Source organism: Myxocyprinus asiaticus, chromosome 21, assembly GCF_019703515.2.
Source record: "Myxocyprinus asiaticus isolate MX2 ecotype Aquarium Trade chromosome 21, UBuf_Myxa_2, whole genome shotgun sequence".
Classification (NCBI taxonomy): domain Eukaryota; kingdom Metazoa; phylum Chordata; class Actinopteri; order Cypriniformes; family Catostomidae; genus Myxocyprinus; species Myxocyprinus asiaticus.
This window is the reverse complement of record NC_059364.1, coordinates 22,439,708-22,457,232: the sequence shown is the minus strand read 5'-3', so window position 1 is coordinate 22,457,232 and position 17,525 is coordinate 22,439,708.

Here is a 17,525-nt window from a genome sequence, read left to right as displayed (position 1 = left end):
CTCCCCAGAGTGGCTCAATGATATTAAGGTCAGGAGACTGTGATGGCCACTCCAGAACCTTCACCTTTTTCATACTGTAACCACTGGAGGGTCAACTTGGCCTTGTGCTTAGGGTCATTGTCATGCTGGAAAGTCCAAGAGTGTCCCATGCGCAGCTTTCGTGCAGAAGAAAATTGTCTACCAGTATTTTCTGATAACATGCTGCATTCATCTTGCCATCAATTTCCATAAGATTCCCCGTGCCTTTAGAGCTCACACACCCCCAAAACATCAGTGAGCCACCACCATGCTTCACAGTGGGGATGGTATTCTTTTCACTATAGGCCTTGTTGACATCTCTCCAAACATAGCACTTATGGTTGTGAACATAAAGCTCTATTTTGGTCTCGTCACTCCAAATTACAGTGTGCCAGAAGCTGTGAGGCGTGTCAAGGTGTTGTCAGGCATATTGTAGCGGTCTTTTTTGTGGCATTGCCACAGTAAAGGCTTCTTTCTGCCAACTCATCCATGCAGCTCATTTTTGTTCAAGTATTGTCGCATTGTGCTCCTTGAAACAACCACACTGTCTTATTCCAGAGCAGCCTGTATTTCTCCTGAGGTTACCTGTGGGTTTTTCTTTGTATCCCGAACAATTCTTCTGGCAGTTGTGGCTGAAATCTTTGTTGGTCAACCTGACCTTGGCTTGGTATCAAGAGATCCCCAAATTTTCCACTTCTTAATAAGTGATTGAACAGTACTGACTGGCATTTTCAAGGCTCTGGATATATTGTTATATCCTTTTCCATCTTTATAAAGTTCCATTACCTTGTTATGCAGGTCTTTTGACAGTTCTTTTCTGCTCCCCATGGCTCAGTATCTAACCTGCTCAGTGCATCCACGTGAGAGCTAACAAACTCATTGACTATTTATACACAGACACTAATTGCAATTTAAAAAGCCACAGGTGTGGGAAATTAACCTTTAAGTGCCATTTAAACCTGTGTGTGTCACCTTGTGTGTCTGTAACAAGGCCAAACATTCAAGGGTATGTAAACTTTTGGTCAGGGCCATTTGGGTGATTTCTGTTATCATTATGATTTAAAAAGGAGCCAAATAACTATGTGATAATAAATGGCTTCATATGATCACTACCCTTAAATAAAAGACAGTTTTTTTGCATGATCAGTCATATTTTCAAAATCAATGCCAAAATTTCAGTTTCTGCCAGGGTATGCAAACTTTTGAGCACAACTGTTGTGGCAGCGGGGGCGTGGTCAAGCATCTCTCCGGAGAGAGAAAGCGGTAAGGGCGCTTACACCTGAGCTAAATTGTCTAACGCCTGTCTCTAATTTCAGTGAGCACGGGGAGAGCGGAGCAACGATTCCCGAGTAGTGAAAGTTTATTTGTAGAAACAGTGTGTGTGTTAGGGTTTAGAGAGTGTATAAAGGTAACTGTAAAGTGGTGTCGAGGAAGAGGGGAAATAAAGCATCACCTGAAGAAGGAAAACTGCTTCTTGCGTCCTCTTTTACACTGGTGCCGAAACCCGGGATTGAAGTTTGGGTCGAAGATGGATGGAGGTCGTCCCGTAGAGTCCTTCCAGTTGGCGGAGATCCTCCAAGCCCTCGCCAGCCTACATCGGAAACACCAACAAACGCTGCTTGAGCTCCGACAAGATCAAGACCACCAGTGTAAAAGAGGACGCAAGAAGCAGTTTTCCTTCTTCAGGTGACGCTTTATTTCCCCTCTTCCTCGACACCACTTTACAGTTACCTTTATACACTCTCTAAACCCTAACACACACACTGTTTCTACAAATAAACTTTCACTACTCGGGAATCGTTGCTCTGGCTCGGCTCTGTCATATCCAGTCTCTCCCCACTGAGTGTTGTGTCGCTCTCTTTATGCCACTCTCCCCGTGCTCACTGAAATTAGAGACAGGTGTTAGACAATTTAGCTCAGGTGTAAGCGCCCTTACCACTTTCTCTCTCCGGAGAGATGCTTGACCATGCCCCCGCTGCCACAACTGTATATACACTATACTGTATATATAGTATACATATATAAATATACAATTTTGTTTGTCCTCTGACGATTTGAGAGATATCAGAAGTCATGACGACTTTTTAGTCAGTAAATATATAGCTGGCAGATGATGTTCACTGGTTTTTATAGTGAATTCTGGTCATTTATAGTGAGCGAAAGTTTCAGTGCACTGGAATAGATTTGACAATGGAACAGCCCAAGAAATGGCCACATCCCTGGCCAGTCTATTGACCACTGAACTAGGGAGCTGACTAAGATGCAACCTTTACACTCTCAAATTCTGGATATAAATGACAAACATGTGCCTCACAGGTGGAATAGCATCGTCTGAGAAGTTTTTGTGTAACCTCTGACTTGGTTTATGCTTTCAAATGCAATTTTATCTGGCTCCCTCAAACCTGCCACTGTCAGTAATTTGCAGACTTGTGATGAGAGAAAAGGGTTAAACAATCACCTTAATGTAATCTTGTTTACTGCTCTGTCACATGAGTAAATTATTTCACGCAGGCTCTGGCCCACTCAGCATATAAAAGCCGCCTTATCACCGACACGGCCATTTGCACCGGCTTTACTGTGCAAAAATTATGAGTCATACTTTTACAGGGCTCTCCAGTTTTGATGGTCTTTTTAATCCCTGAACTCTGCTGAACTGTACATTTCCTTAATTGCAGCACTGCTTGTAACCTCTGTAATTGGCCTCCCTCTTTTACCTCTACTTGGAGATGTCTAGACATTGAGGATATAATAAAAAGGTGAGGTGAAATGCAAGAATAGACATGGACAGAGCAATGGAGAACAACAGAGAAGGATGGATTAAATTTAGAGCACAATTTTCCTGCTGAAATATAATGAGTCCCTCATAGAGTGGCGGTATTTTTTCAAAGAAAAAAAGTAGAATGCTTAGCACAATATCTAAGTTTTGAAAAAGATTTTATTTAGAATGCAGTTAGGCTCCTCCTTCTTCAATATGATTGGCTGTTGACATCTAGATGACACTTTGTTTGATTTGGTGGATGGTTTCACTCACCTGACCCAAATAAGCTTAAATGTGCAAATGTATGTCTGTGTGTTTATGTATACTTGTATACAATGCTTCTGGAAAAGAGAATTCTCGTGGCCACTTTAATGTTGGGCCTGTTTAAAGGGCATTCACACATACAGTGATTAAAATGCTTGAGGTTGCCTGGGTCGCCAAATCACTAGTGATTAATGACAGTTGTCAGAAGTATTAGTTAATGCATTAAGTATCCAGAAGTATTTAACAGTTAATACATAAGTATTTGTAAATCCCTGTGCTGTTGATTTCCAATGTTAATTTTTAATATTGTAAACCGATGTTACAGCATCACCCTCATGCTGTCCCAAAATCACATGGCTTTCCTTCTCCTGTGAACTCAAACGAAGATATTTTGAAGAATGCATGAGGTGTTTTTGTCCATTCAACGTAAGTTAATGGGGTCCAACGTTTTCAAACTCTAATTCTGCATACAAGGAATCCATACAAGTGGTTTAGAATTCTGAAGCAAAACAATCACTTTGGGTTAGAAACAGACCAGAATATAAAGGTGCAATATGTAATATATTTAATGTACTAAAGCATAAAATTATCATAATATTTTATCAGAGATTTAGGAAACATGCTAAGTTGTAATACTGGCTTCTCCGAAAATAATGCTACAGCCAATATATTCTACTTTGAAATGTACGTTCTGGGCCGGAATTTCTGTTTGTGTTTTGTCCTGTGTGATCCTGCCCACTGCCCACTGCCCATTTCCCAATAGTATTTCTACACCATAGGTTGCCAGATTTGAAACAAGTTAGCGGGCAAACACAGCGCGCTGCAGCCATGGAAGCCAGCAATACATCTAGCTAACATTGACAGAGTTATAAAAAATCCACATGAGCTGGTTCATAATTTGCAAACAATAAAAACATTGCAAACATATACATTAGCTGATCAACTTAGTAAGGCTCATCACTTGCCATTGTCAGTTTGCCCATTCCTGTTGCGTGTCCTCAACCTGGCAACCCGCATGAGCTTAATGTCTGGGGAGGAGAGGGCGGGGGAGACAACTCTATCCAATATTTTGAATTTGGACTGCAGCACCCATTTTAAATACTTGATGTCAATGTTACATATTGCTCCTTTAAGTCCTTATTCACTATAAATCTCAATATTCGGCCCAACTGGAAAAAAAGTGCAGGCTTCAAGATGGTAATGCTTTGACGCTGCACGCGGTTGCCAGGTACTCAATCCCAGTATCATTGTACATCAATGATGCGTTGCATTTTAATTTTCTAATGTTTACCATGAACCGTTTGACGACTGTGGAGCATTTTAAAGGTGTATTCAGTATGTTTTTGTTCCTGTTGTCTTGGACTTACACTGACACCTAGGGGCATAGATGTAGCATCATTCTAATGCAGTAGTTTTCAGTTTAATATGCCATTGTAGAAAATCACTATTCACAGTCAGCCATGATTAATTTAATCGATGAGGAAAGTGTCCGAAAACAGCGGTTACTGAGATTAAGCGAGTTGTATTCAGCTGGTCATGTGATCGCCCACATGAGGGGACCCTCTCCATGTAGAATAAAACAACTTTTATAACGTTAACGATATGACTGGAGACTTCATGTCATGTGAGTGATTATGATTTTATACATATGTTTCAAAATTGCAATTCATTCATCAAGAAAGAAATTCATATGAGTTTAGGGTGGCATGTAGGTGAGTAAATAATGAGAAAATGTTCATTTTTGGGTAAATTATACCTTTAATGTCCAAAGTTAAATATGGGTCATGCAGTGAAACCCGTTGAGAAGCACTGCTTGAAATGTAATAATGATCTACATGGTCCCCTAATATTTTTCTTTCTCTCTGGCAATGCGTTTCTGCTGAGGGTTAGATGTGTGTGTGTGTGTGTGCGTGTGTGACATAAGCCAGTGCCGGGGCCTCTCCCTGACAAGGCCAACAGTGTGTTTACCTAGTTTTGTTGAATCCACACACTGGCCAGTTTAGGGTCAGCAAAAGGCCAGCCCGTCCCACCCTACAGTTCTGCAATTCATCCCTGTCACTTACAGCCTGGTCACACCCCTTACTTTATCCCTCCTCCCTCTTTCGTAAGTTTGTTTTCTACTTCTGCCTCTTGTCTGCCTTAACTCTGGTGTTAACTCTATAAAGAAATCCAGTCATAGAGATAGTGAGTAGAGGTCCTTTTTAACTCAATAGCCAAAATTTTGATAATTAATAAATGAGACACTTGTGAGCTGAGACCAAATCAAACACTCATGGAAAGAGCCAGTATGTAATGAGTGGACAAACTAAAAATATTTAATAAAAATAAACATGATGAGTTTATATCCTCGCTACATTGTGTGTGTGTGTGTGTGAAATGTGTAAATGTATTACTTTGTCTGTGTGCAAGTGTAACGTTGTGCTGGCTGCTGGTAATGACTATGACGAAGACGCTGATGAGATGAAGAACCCAAGTGCAGTTTATTTACAAATGTGAACCAATAACACTAACTACAAATGTTAAACATAAAACATAAACATGAACATGAACATGAACATGAACATGAACATGAACATGAACATGAACATGAACATGAACATGAACATGACTAGAACCTGACTTGACTATGCACATACTCATTCACATTCAATACTTGACAACCAGACAATGAAAACATGAGGGCTTAAATACAAGACATGGGAGAACATAAACCAATGAACAAACAGAACTCATAACAAGCTAATTAAACAATAAACCAATGAAAACATGACACATGAACATGGAGGGAAAACAGAAATCATATGACAAGGGAAACAGGAACACATGACATGAAACAGGAACTAGAATTTCAAAATAAAAGACATGAATCAACAAAATACACCTGACAGCAAGTATGCAGCTTCAATCCTGACCATCACGGTGGGCTGAACAGAGTGGCCTCTCAGGGTCAGATGGGCGGGGTTGGGGTTGACCATGACCTTGTGAGAAATGTCGCCACCACTATTGTGTGATGCAGAGTCAGATCTTTGCTGTCCCTCTTGGGGGGCCAAGGCCATTACAATCAGCTCACATGCAATTCAGATGAGCGGCACAAATCCTGCATGAAATTAAATTTAAAAATTGGACTGCAACACTTCTCCCTCCCCTCTGATTTATCACTAGATAATGCAGACAGAAGAGCTGTACATTTGTGCGTGATGTTGTGTTTTAGTCTATCTATCTATCTATCTATCTATCTATCTATCTATCTACACTCTATGGCCAAAAGTTTGTGGACACCCCCTTCTAATTAACAAATTTGGTTATCTTAATGTTTCTTTATGTAATGGCTTGGGCTTTGTGTGCTTCCAAATTTGTGGCAACTGTTTGGGGATAGCCCTTTTCTGTTCCAGCATGACAATGCCCCTGTGAACAAAGTGAGGTCCATAAAGAAATGGTTTACTGTGTCTGGCGTGGAAGAAATTGACTGGCCTGCACAAAGCCCAGACCTGAACCCCACTTATCACTTTTGGGGTGAACTGGAACAGCAACTGTAAGTCAGGCCCCATCGACCAACATCAGTTCCTGACCTCACTGATAGCCTTGTGTCTGAATGAGAGCAAATCCCTGCAGCCATGTTACTACATACAGTATAGTGGAAAGCCTTCCCAAAAGAGCGGAAACTGTTATTACAGCAAAGGGGGAAATTGATGCCTAAGGTTTTGAAATCAAATGTTCATCAAGCATATATGGTGTCCACAAACTTTTGGTCTGTCTGTCTGTCTGTCTGTCTGTCTGTCTGTCTATCTATCTATCTATCTGTGTATTTCTTACTATGTTGTTGTACTACGAGTTCTTAGAGGTTGTATATAGTCTCTGGAGACTAATGGACTTGTGACCATTCTTAAGTGCTTAATGAAGACATATACTGCATACTTCTGACAGAAAATTCATTACTGTGTTTACAGAGCAATCTGAGCCTCATTCGGTATTACACTCAATTCTATAACCAATAAGAATAAGAATAGTGGTAACACTACAGTAATATTCTAAATGTTAATATTAGTTTTATGTTTACTAATGTTAACGTCATCTCTCTCATGAGCGCACGTCACAGAGATGTACAGGAAGCAAACATTTGTAGTTAAAAATTATATAATATTGTTTTGTATCTCAAAATAATCAATAATTTGCATTCAGAAGAACTTTATTTGTCGACTGGAGTCATATGGATTATTTTGATGCACCCTAAATATGCATTTTGGACTATCAAAAAATGGAGTATATTCACTTGCATTGTTTAGAGGAAATGGCCTGAAATGAAATCCTAAAAATCTTAAATTCTGTTTTGATGAAGAAAGAAACTCAGATACATCTTGGATGACCTGAGGGTGAGTAAATTATCAGAAAATTTTCATTTTGGGGTGAAATATTCCTTTAAGATACATGTTCAGATTCAGTCCTATGACTAACTAAACAGTTATTACTCATTTTTCTGCTTGTTTAAAAGAGAAGCCCTTAGCTGAGCTGAACATGGCAGCTCTCTGTGCACATTAATGGTCTTTCTTCTTAAAGTCCTGGCTCTCTGACAACAGAGCATCACTGAAACCCCTGTCGTCCAAACAAAGAGCTTCTCTTACAGACACCAGGGTCATGCTCTGTAGTGATGAACCTCGCTGTCATGTGAATACAATGTGATTTCCCCCATGTGAATAACAGAAAGCCAGAAAGAGACAAAGAGAAAGAGAGCTAGCTGGATGTGTGATGCCATGTATTGCAGTCAGGGTACGGATCAAAAGTGCAGATCTAGAGAATTATAACACCTCATCTACACCGCCAGGGACATAACATACTAGAATACAGCCAATATAGTTAACAAAAGGCATCTTTACACATGCTGAATTAAAGCTGCTCTGAGCAAGCTTCAAATTCTGCATAAAAAACACTAAAATAAGCCAGCTCTGACCCACATCAGCCCCTAATATCAAATGGGCACTGATGCTGCTTTGATTCTGTGTAAATGAAACAAAGCATCAGGGCAGTCTAAGGGATTGTTCACACCGTTTTTGCATCCATATTCTCTGTTTTATTTATTGTTTTTCTACGTAATCATGAACTAGATGGACCATGTTTGACTGTTGCTACATGTCTCACTTTTTTCAGTGTCTCGCACAGAAGCGCCATATTTTCAAGATGATGTGTCAAGTTAAAATAACTTAATCTTTTTAAAAATGTGTTTCCAGACACCTGTGTTCCCTATCGATTCAGTTCAAGAGACACTGCTGAACACTTTGGGGAATTCCTTTTCCACAACCTAGTTTAAGCCTTTGTATCATAAAGCCAATCTTATGATTGGCAATGGTGTTTGAGCCCCGCCCCTTTAGGCACGCATTTGCCCTATATAAGCAGGTACTCACACACCATTTCTTCAGAATTTTATTCCTTCAAGACCGACATCATCTCGTCTTGACTACGCACCTGGATGAGCCCTCTCTTCACCGTCAACGGACACCCATCAGCGGATGGGATTTCCTGCATCCGCATCAGGACGTTCTTTGCCTGACTCTCAGCGCCTGCTGCGAGGATCACACGTCCCCTCTAATGTTCCAGTAAAGAAGTCTTTGCCGTGCAGCCGGATCGGGTTCTTTGCTCAGCAAGACATCTACCTACTTCCCGCAGCATCCAGGCAGCAGCTGTATACTTTCATATACATATCTACATATATATATATATATATCAGAGGTGCCCAAACCAGGGCCCGCGGGCCAAAGTTGGCCCGTGATGACTTTTGATTTGGCCCGCCTTGCCATAGATGACAAGAGGAAAAAAAATACATGGCATTGATGCAGCTCTTCATTTTAATTAATCTTTTTGTTTTAACATTTTTTGTTTTATTTTTGCATTACAAAACCTATAGCTTATTTGAAAAATAGAGAGTATAAGTGATTTAAGTTTTTAAAATATATATGCGTACTTCAATGACCTTTAAATAAGTGCTGTCTGAAAGTTCGCTCTATTGGTCATCCCAGGTGCCACCCCAAGATCTTCACTATGATTGGCCAGCTCCAAAGTTGGAGGTGGGCATTCAATACTGCCATACAGATCCTAGTTGGTTTAAGCGGGAACTGAAGCAGTGTCAAGAAATTACATGTAATTAGGTGGACTCGCGGAACAGTGCGTACAGTCATCCGAAATGAAATACGTCTTGAACGCGCACAATATGTTGTGCAGCATTTCATATCCGCCTAAACGCAACCACTGAATCGCACCTGTGAAGCGGGCTTGATAAAGTCAGGTGAGGGAGCATTTCAATATAAACAACGGTTCCATTCACTCCAAACACCGCACAACATTACAACAAGCACTATAAGTGAACAGACCTGGGGCCGGTTGCACCAGCTATACATAAGTTATAACTTAGCCTAGTTGTTGCGTAAATGGGCACTAAGTCACAATTTACGCACTACTAAATATGTGAGCATTGCACCATTAAATTTAGGTAGAACATAACCCTAAGTATAAACTAAATATTTACGGAAGACTCCGACCAGGAGTAACGGTTGGAATAAAAAAGCTGAAAATTTTATCACATTAATGAGCTGATGTTTTGCATGTCAGGCATCAATCCTTTCAAAATACATTATAATGTTGACATTTACACTCGTCTACATTTACGAGAGAAAAAAACATACTTTTAAGCAGCTCTTCAGGGTGCGTTGCCTGTTGTCAAGTTTCAGCACATTCAAAATATATAGGATGTTAAAATGAATAAATGTCTATTTTTCCAGCCTGTTGTATTAGTATTTATTTATCACCCCTCATTTATTTTAGATACCAGTTCCTGTATATTGTTATTTACACAGGGCAAATATACTATTTATTAAATGTACTTTTATTAGCCTACATATCGTATTTTAATGGGGATATAATTTATTACAGCTGACAGTTACGAGAACAAACAAGCTTTGAACATCAACTGTAACAAGATCAAACTGAAATTCATGTTTTTTTTTTAACACTTCTGTGTACACATTTTAAGGCTGCTTATTGGATAAATACAGGTAATCATCATATTATGCGACTACGCATTACTTTACGGAGAGCTTACGACCTACTAATTAAGTCCTGCTTTAAGAACAGGTGTTGCAACCAAATTAAGCACTGACTTAGTTAAAAACTAACTAGTAGTTACTAAGCCCTTAATGTGAACTTTACATCCCAACTTACGTAAGACCTTACGCACAGCTGGGGCAACTCTACCCAGCACTCTCAAAAATCAATTTTCTGCCCTGCCAGCTAGACAAAAAAAGTAGTGCAGTAAACTAATTCTTCATATTTCATCTTCTTATTCTGACTAAAACCCATTTTGGGGTGTGTATAATATCTGTGTGCATCATACTGTAATCCATTTTTCAAACATGAGGATATCTCGTTTACTTGCAACTATCTGCCTAAAAACAGATAGCTGCAAGTTGGTTCTTAATCATAATCATAATTTGGAGTCAATGAAATTAATAGGCAGTTAATGTGCAGAAATGTGCTTCATAGCTTTTATTTCTTTTCATAATGTAATGCATTCAGCCTTAATCCATCGCCTAGTCCATCTCTTAAGAAAAGAAGCGAAAGTACAATTCAAGTTTTTGATTTCATAACAGGAAAACAGTTTTAATATCAAATAAAAGTAAATGCATTAACTACGCAAAAACATTTTACAGCATTGTTTAATTAAATAATCCTATTACATCTGGCAGTCCCAGTATATGGTAATACTGAGTGAAATCCAGGACAGTGTGTAACCTAGGTCTGTAATAAGAAATATCTTTAATATCTTCTTTGTCACAAAACAAAACAATATCCCACTTGATAGTATTACGTCATGCCATCGTATCTTCATCTCTCCAAAACTCCGCAAAACTGCACAGAACTACTGTGTGTTAAATGTGAGGAGATGCGCTGTTCTTAAAGAGACAGTAACCATGTTTTAAGAGATGCTTACATTTTTAGCAGACATTTTATTCAAAGTGACTCAAAAATGAGAAAGAAAAACACAGGGTTGGGGAGTAACAAAATACATGTAACGGGATTACGTATTTAAAATACAAAATAAAAGTAACTGCATTCCACTACAGTTCAAATTTAAATAATTGGTATTTAGAATACAGTTACATTCAAAATGTATTTTGATTACTGAAGAGATTACTTTGCATTTTATTGTCATTTGTTTATTTAATATTTAGTCCTTTCAGATGGAAAAATGTATACATATAAATGATGCGATCCAAAGTGCATTTGAACAGCAGTGAAACACCGTTTATGATGTGTTACATTCATACGAGCAGACAGAGAAGTAAGTTTGAAGAAAGTTTGGAGCAGAAGAAATAGAAATAAACTTTGTGTAAATTGTCAGCTTTATGCTAAGCTAAAATGCTATTTCTAGCCATTATACATGCACATGTTACCAGGCACGATCATATTTTTTTATCAAGAAAATTCACGTTGGATCATAATTTCTTTTTTTCTAGTAAGACCTTTGATATTAGGGCAAAAATCATATTCTTGATAATAATTTTTGTATTGTTTTCCTGTAAAAATATCTAAAAATCCTGCATAAGATATTTAGGTTTTTCAGATAATTTATTTTTAACGTGTATTTTGTCTCACTGTACTGGCAGAGTTTTTATAGTCAAAACAAGTGAAAAAATCTACCAGTGCTGAAGAAGTAATCCAAAGTATTTAGAATACGTTACTGACCTTGTGTAAATGGAATACGTTACAAATTACATTTTACAGCATGTATTCTGTAATCTGTAGTGGAATACATTTCAAAAGTAACCCTCCCAACCCTGGAGACACAACATACATAAAAATGATATTGAAATCAATTAGGTGCATTATGCAAGTATAGAACATTTTATAGAACACGAGTTTTGTGTGTTTTGCAGTTTTAATAATTTTTAATTTTTAAATAATTCAGTTTGATATATGCAACATTTACTTTTGGCCCACTGCCCTAAATCATGTTTGGCCCTTCGTAGGAAAAAGTTTGGGCACCTCTTATATATATATATATATATATATATATATATATACTATATAGTAATATTCCATCCAAGTGACATTAAAAAACTCATAAAAGAGCCACTTGTGTGTACGTGCCTTTTTAAAGATGTTGTATCGCAAGTATTCCTGTGAGCGACACATCGCTCCGTCAGACCAAAATGAGAGCTGCGTTTGCTGTCTGGGCCGCACCCATGCTGAAGCAGCTCTCATGGAGACAGATTGCCTTCACAGCGGGAACATGAGCCTCAGGACATTCCGCTCTAGGGTCGCCCTCGTTCTGAAGGTCGATTCCGCCTCCCGACAGCTTCCTCTGTGTTAAGTCTCGAGGGACCACATGAAGCATGGCGGGGTCGCGAGGTAGAGCTGGAAGCAACAGAGGAAGATCTCGCACCGGCGCAAGCCCCACGAGCCCCTCGCCAGTACAGTACGTATGTGACAACTTCCGGCCCTGTATGAATGAGTGCGGTGTGTACTTTTATATTCAAATTGTACCGCCCCACAGGCTGTTCTTGAGATTTGCGTTCGAAGGGATGACATATCAATTCAAAGTTCTTCCCTTCAGATTGTCTCTGGCACCGCACACATTCATGAAATGTGTCGATGCGGCGCTCGCCCATTTGAAGATGAACAGCACATTCTAAATTACCTCGACGATTGGCTATTACTGGCCCGATCAGAGGATCTGCTATGCGAGCACAGGGACATTATACTTCACCATTTGAACAGCCTGAGTATATAGGGCAAATGCGTGCCTAAAGGGGCAGGGTTAAACACCATTGTCAATAATAAGATTGTCGTTATGATACAAAGGCTTCAACTAGGTAGTGGAAAAGGAATTCCCCAAAGCATTCAGCAATGTCTCGTTCCCTTCATCTCAGGGAACCGAGGTTAGAAGAGTAACTGGAGATGGTCTGTTTAATTTGTTTAGCTTCTTGCATTTGCGTTTGTGATGCAAGGATTTCAGTCTGAAAAGCCTCTTATACTTGTGAAACCTCATTGTCAGAGCAGAGTAAATATTTAATTATAATATTTTTATTCATTATTTCATGTTTCTATATTCATATTTAAACATTAATTTCATAAAACAAATTCTGCTATTAAAATCTCTGTAAATGCATTTATTCCACCATTGAGCTGCATAAAACTATGTGTGTAAATTCACTTTTTTGTGTTACATATGCTTGTTCTGTGTTGTCTTAGCAATGTAAACATGACAATAGTTGTCTGCATTGCAAGTAAGTGAATAGACAGCTTCGTTTTAGAATTGGAGCATTTTTGTCTCATCGCATTGCTCACTGGCAGTGTAGATGTAAGCGATGAGAACTATACTTTACTCTGTCCTTGGTTCTCCCGACAGAAACATGGTCACCTCACCCATAAAATATCTATGCTGCCACTCTCTGCTTCAGCCTCTAAAATCACAAGAGTGTTAAAATCTTAAATGCATCAGTGGATTGGTTATTAAAGATTATTGAAGTATAGAGTGAAAATAAAGAAATGAAAACTGTAGGAATGAAAGAATGAATGGTATCATCCCTGTGGGGCCAAGTTTCACTGCAGTGTCATAATGGCTATCTGAACATCTCTCTCTCTCTCTCTCTCTCTCTCTCTCTCTCTCTCTCTCTCTCTCTCTCTCTCTCTCTATCTCTCTCTCTCTCTCTCCAGAACCAACTGTCTCCAAAACGTTCACTGCATTTATTCTTGCCGCAACCCTACATGTAAAGGAACATTAGAACAGTTTTTTGAAAGATGACAATAGATTATAATGGAAATGCTGAGCCCTCAAATTTCATATTGCTTGGCTATTGATCAGTTACATGTCAAAGGATAAAAATTATTTGACACGAAGTGTGTAAGCTGAAATGTTAAAATGCTTTCTCCTATCCCAGCTTAATATGCAGAGACTCCTCTACATAAGCCATTTGTGGGTTAATTTCTCAAAAAAAAAAAAAAAAAAAAAAAAAAAACTGTGGCACGATCAACATTGCTCAGTTTGTTTGAGCATCCCGACCAGCCCGACACAGCAACATTGGTAATTCCTTTTGATGACAGAGCGGTGCAGAAATTACACACTTCAGCTTTAACTTCCCACAACAATACTGAAAACAGAAGAAGAAATACCAAATCACGACTGTGTGTTTTTATAAATGTGTCATTGTCATTTGTCTTGCCAATTGTCGCTGGCAAGAAAAATACAACCATGTAATATTATACAAATCCATCAAACCATGAATATAGCATCAATAGCCAGCATATGTTCTATGGGTGTGCACATGCATTATCTGTGAAACAAAGGCTGTGAGGAGATGCAACCCTAGGGCTCTGAGATCCTTCTCTCTCTATCCAGCCAGCAGCAGAACCCAGCCCTCTGCCCACCAGCCTGAACACAATCATAATCACCATAATAACAATAATAATAAAGTAAAGGCATACCGGGCTGGCAGCAGTCTTAGCACACCTCAATCAAATTACATGGATGCACAGGGAACATGTCACCCTTGGATTTTTTCATTTGCATAAAACAATTACCCCACGGACAGTGGGTTCAATGTCGTCTAGACTACATGCTTCAGATGGTGTCATCAGCTCCAGACACAGTAGACTGCCTATAAATTAGCAATGAGCTGAGCCCAGCCAAGATGTATTATAGCGCTCATAAACCCTGAGAATTTATTTAAATAGATAACGCACATGCAAATCTCCCCGGCTGGCATGGCAACCATCTTGATAGCGGGGCTCCATATGTGCAGAGAGGGCAGCTGGGAGCGGGCGTGCACTGCAGCGGGCTAAAATGAACCCTGAAACTTATGAATGTATACACTGGACACTTATTAACTTCCACTGCAAGGAGAAACCTGAAACAATCCAGCACGGCTCTTCCTGATTTTAAACCATAACATACTTATGAAAATACTTAAGTTATGAATGACTTGCATGTTTAGTGATTAAGGCCTTGAAGTGTGAACACTCGTACTAGCATCTAACACTAACATTGAAAGAGTGATAAAGGACTTCTCAAACTTCTTTCTTTCTTTCTTTCTTTCTCTCCCTCCCTCCCTCCCTCCCTTGATTCATGTGAGAGTCATGGGGGGGCTTTTATCTTAACATTTTCATGTATTGCAGGACATTCTCTGCACCTCCTTATACAACACTCATTATCAGTGGCAGGCCGTGCATTTAAATTCTAGGCCTTCAGTGTGATTCATGCCATTAAGAAAACACAGTTTCACAATGAATAAGACACCTTATGCCTTTGGGCATCATACATTATGTCGCAGCTAACTAGTAATACCAATTGACGTTTTAAAAACATGTCCATGCACGAAAGCCAGAACTTGAAGCGACACTTAATGCTCAAGCAAGCCTAATTTTAACTGCAGCATGACTGTTTTGTGGAATGAACTTCTCCCGAACAGATATTCAAAAATCATAATTTTTCAAGTGAATCTACCAAGGAGGTCTATAATACCTGGAAAAATCATTCTAATAATATTTGCGATTTAAATGTTGCTTGCAGTAAATTTCGTTTCGTCAGGGTACACGGTTATGCTGTGTTCCATTCAAGTTGGATGTGGGATGTTCCTCCTTGATATCTCCAACCATAAATGCATTCCATTCCCCAATATTCAGAAGATGACATTTAAGGAAACAAGCAACGCTCCCGTTAGCTTAGCAGGGGTTTGACTCTCATTAGAGATGTCTCCTAGCAACCCAGCTGATAAACAATGCTGCAGCGCTAGCATTTGTGCTTCAGGTGTATGATTATCAAAAGAGATTATAATTTACCATGTTTTATACACCTGTTTCTGCAGGCATTTGTTAAACAAGCTTTAACCCTCTGGGGTCGACGGACGTGCCGGTGCATCCTGCTGGGTTTTTTCTGCATAACAGCAGAAACAACTTAAAATACTCTGTCATTTTTGGGCAAGACTTATCTGTATGCCTAAAAAGGTTTAGGGGTAGGTGTAGGGTTAGGTTTAGGGGTAGGTGTAGGGTTAGAGGATAGAATATATAGTTTGTATAGTATAAAAATGTGTGTGTGTGTGTGTGTGTGTGTGTGTGTGTGTGTGTGTGTGTGTGTGTGTGTGTGTGTTATTTTGACCCATCTGTCTCTTTCTGTTCTTGCAGAGAAAAACAACATAGACATATTTGTCTGCCGGTCCATACAAAAGAGAATAGTCCCACTTACCCTTCCATTACTCCACTAAAAAGTGATGTAGCACTCCATTAAAACAAATCTCTGTCTTTGTTTTTATCTCTCATCCCTTCATTTTAGCAAAGTGCATGTGAAGCATCTGTGTACAATGCTTTCTTGAGATTGTAAATGTCATTAGTAACGATTTGTGTGGTTTTTTTTTTTTTGTTTGTTTTTTTTGTTTTCCCGTAGCGTTTCTCAGAGCACCTCGTAAACCACCCCCCTCTCCCCTCCCAAAACCCCTCCGGTCCCCCATCCCTGCCGCACTTGTCTTTGGAGAACTTGAGCATTACATCCGCCATTGAGAAATTTTACAATGGATTATTTATCTGTATAAACAAAGCAGGTTATAGTGGCTGTTTATTGTACAGTGTTCCCCCATGCTAACCTTCATGTCTTTATTGCTTGCATACCATTTGGCTTGTTTATAAGTCTGTGTTCTCAGACACTGTCCTTGAACTTATCCCCACCGTCACCCTAACTAAACCCCAACCCCTCCCCTCGCTGCATTCGTGACCCCTCCTTCACCAATTCTGTCAACCCCCTCACTCACTGAGGTTATACTGGAAAGACACAGAGACAGACAGAGAATGAGAGCATCTGAAGTCTTACTGGTAAGAAGGTAATTAATACAAAGATGGGGAGTCATGTATTGAATATCCAGTAGAGTGACAAGGCCACTGATGATAAGCTTTTGCCCACATGAAAAGAAAGAAAGAATGGTAAGAAGAAAGCAGGGGAGGGAGAGTGAGAAAGAGAGAGAAAAGAAAAAGCTAGATAAAACAACGTGACATCCCCTGGCCAGAGCCCGAGGATTAACGATGAAAAGAAACAAAAGGACAACAGTAAACAAAAGAGGAGAGGCTAAAGGGGGCTCCCCTAATTTCTATTCCCTCTCAAGGAGTTAGCTAGCAAGAAAGGGGCTTCTCTTTTTGGATGGACACATATGGATCTATATGCATGCATGTAGGGGCCAAGTACTGTGAATCAAGCAGAGCTAAATCAATGTCAGAGCTCAATCAATATTTAGTCCCATGTGTTCCACCTTCCTCTCCTGCACTTGGCCTCACCTTCCCCATAATAACATCTCCAAGACTTTAACATGTGGGTCAATACACCCCAATGACAACAACGAGCCAGGACTGTGCAGGAAATCCATTAAACTGCCTGTGTTTTAGTTTGAAAGAGAAGACAAAACTACTGAGAGGTATAAACAAAGACTAAAAAGGATAAATCAACCCCAAACCCTGT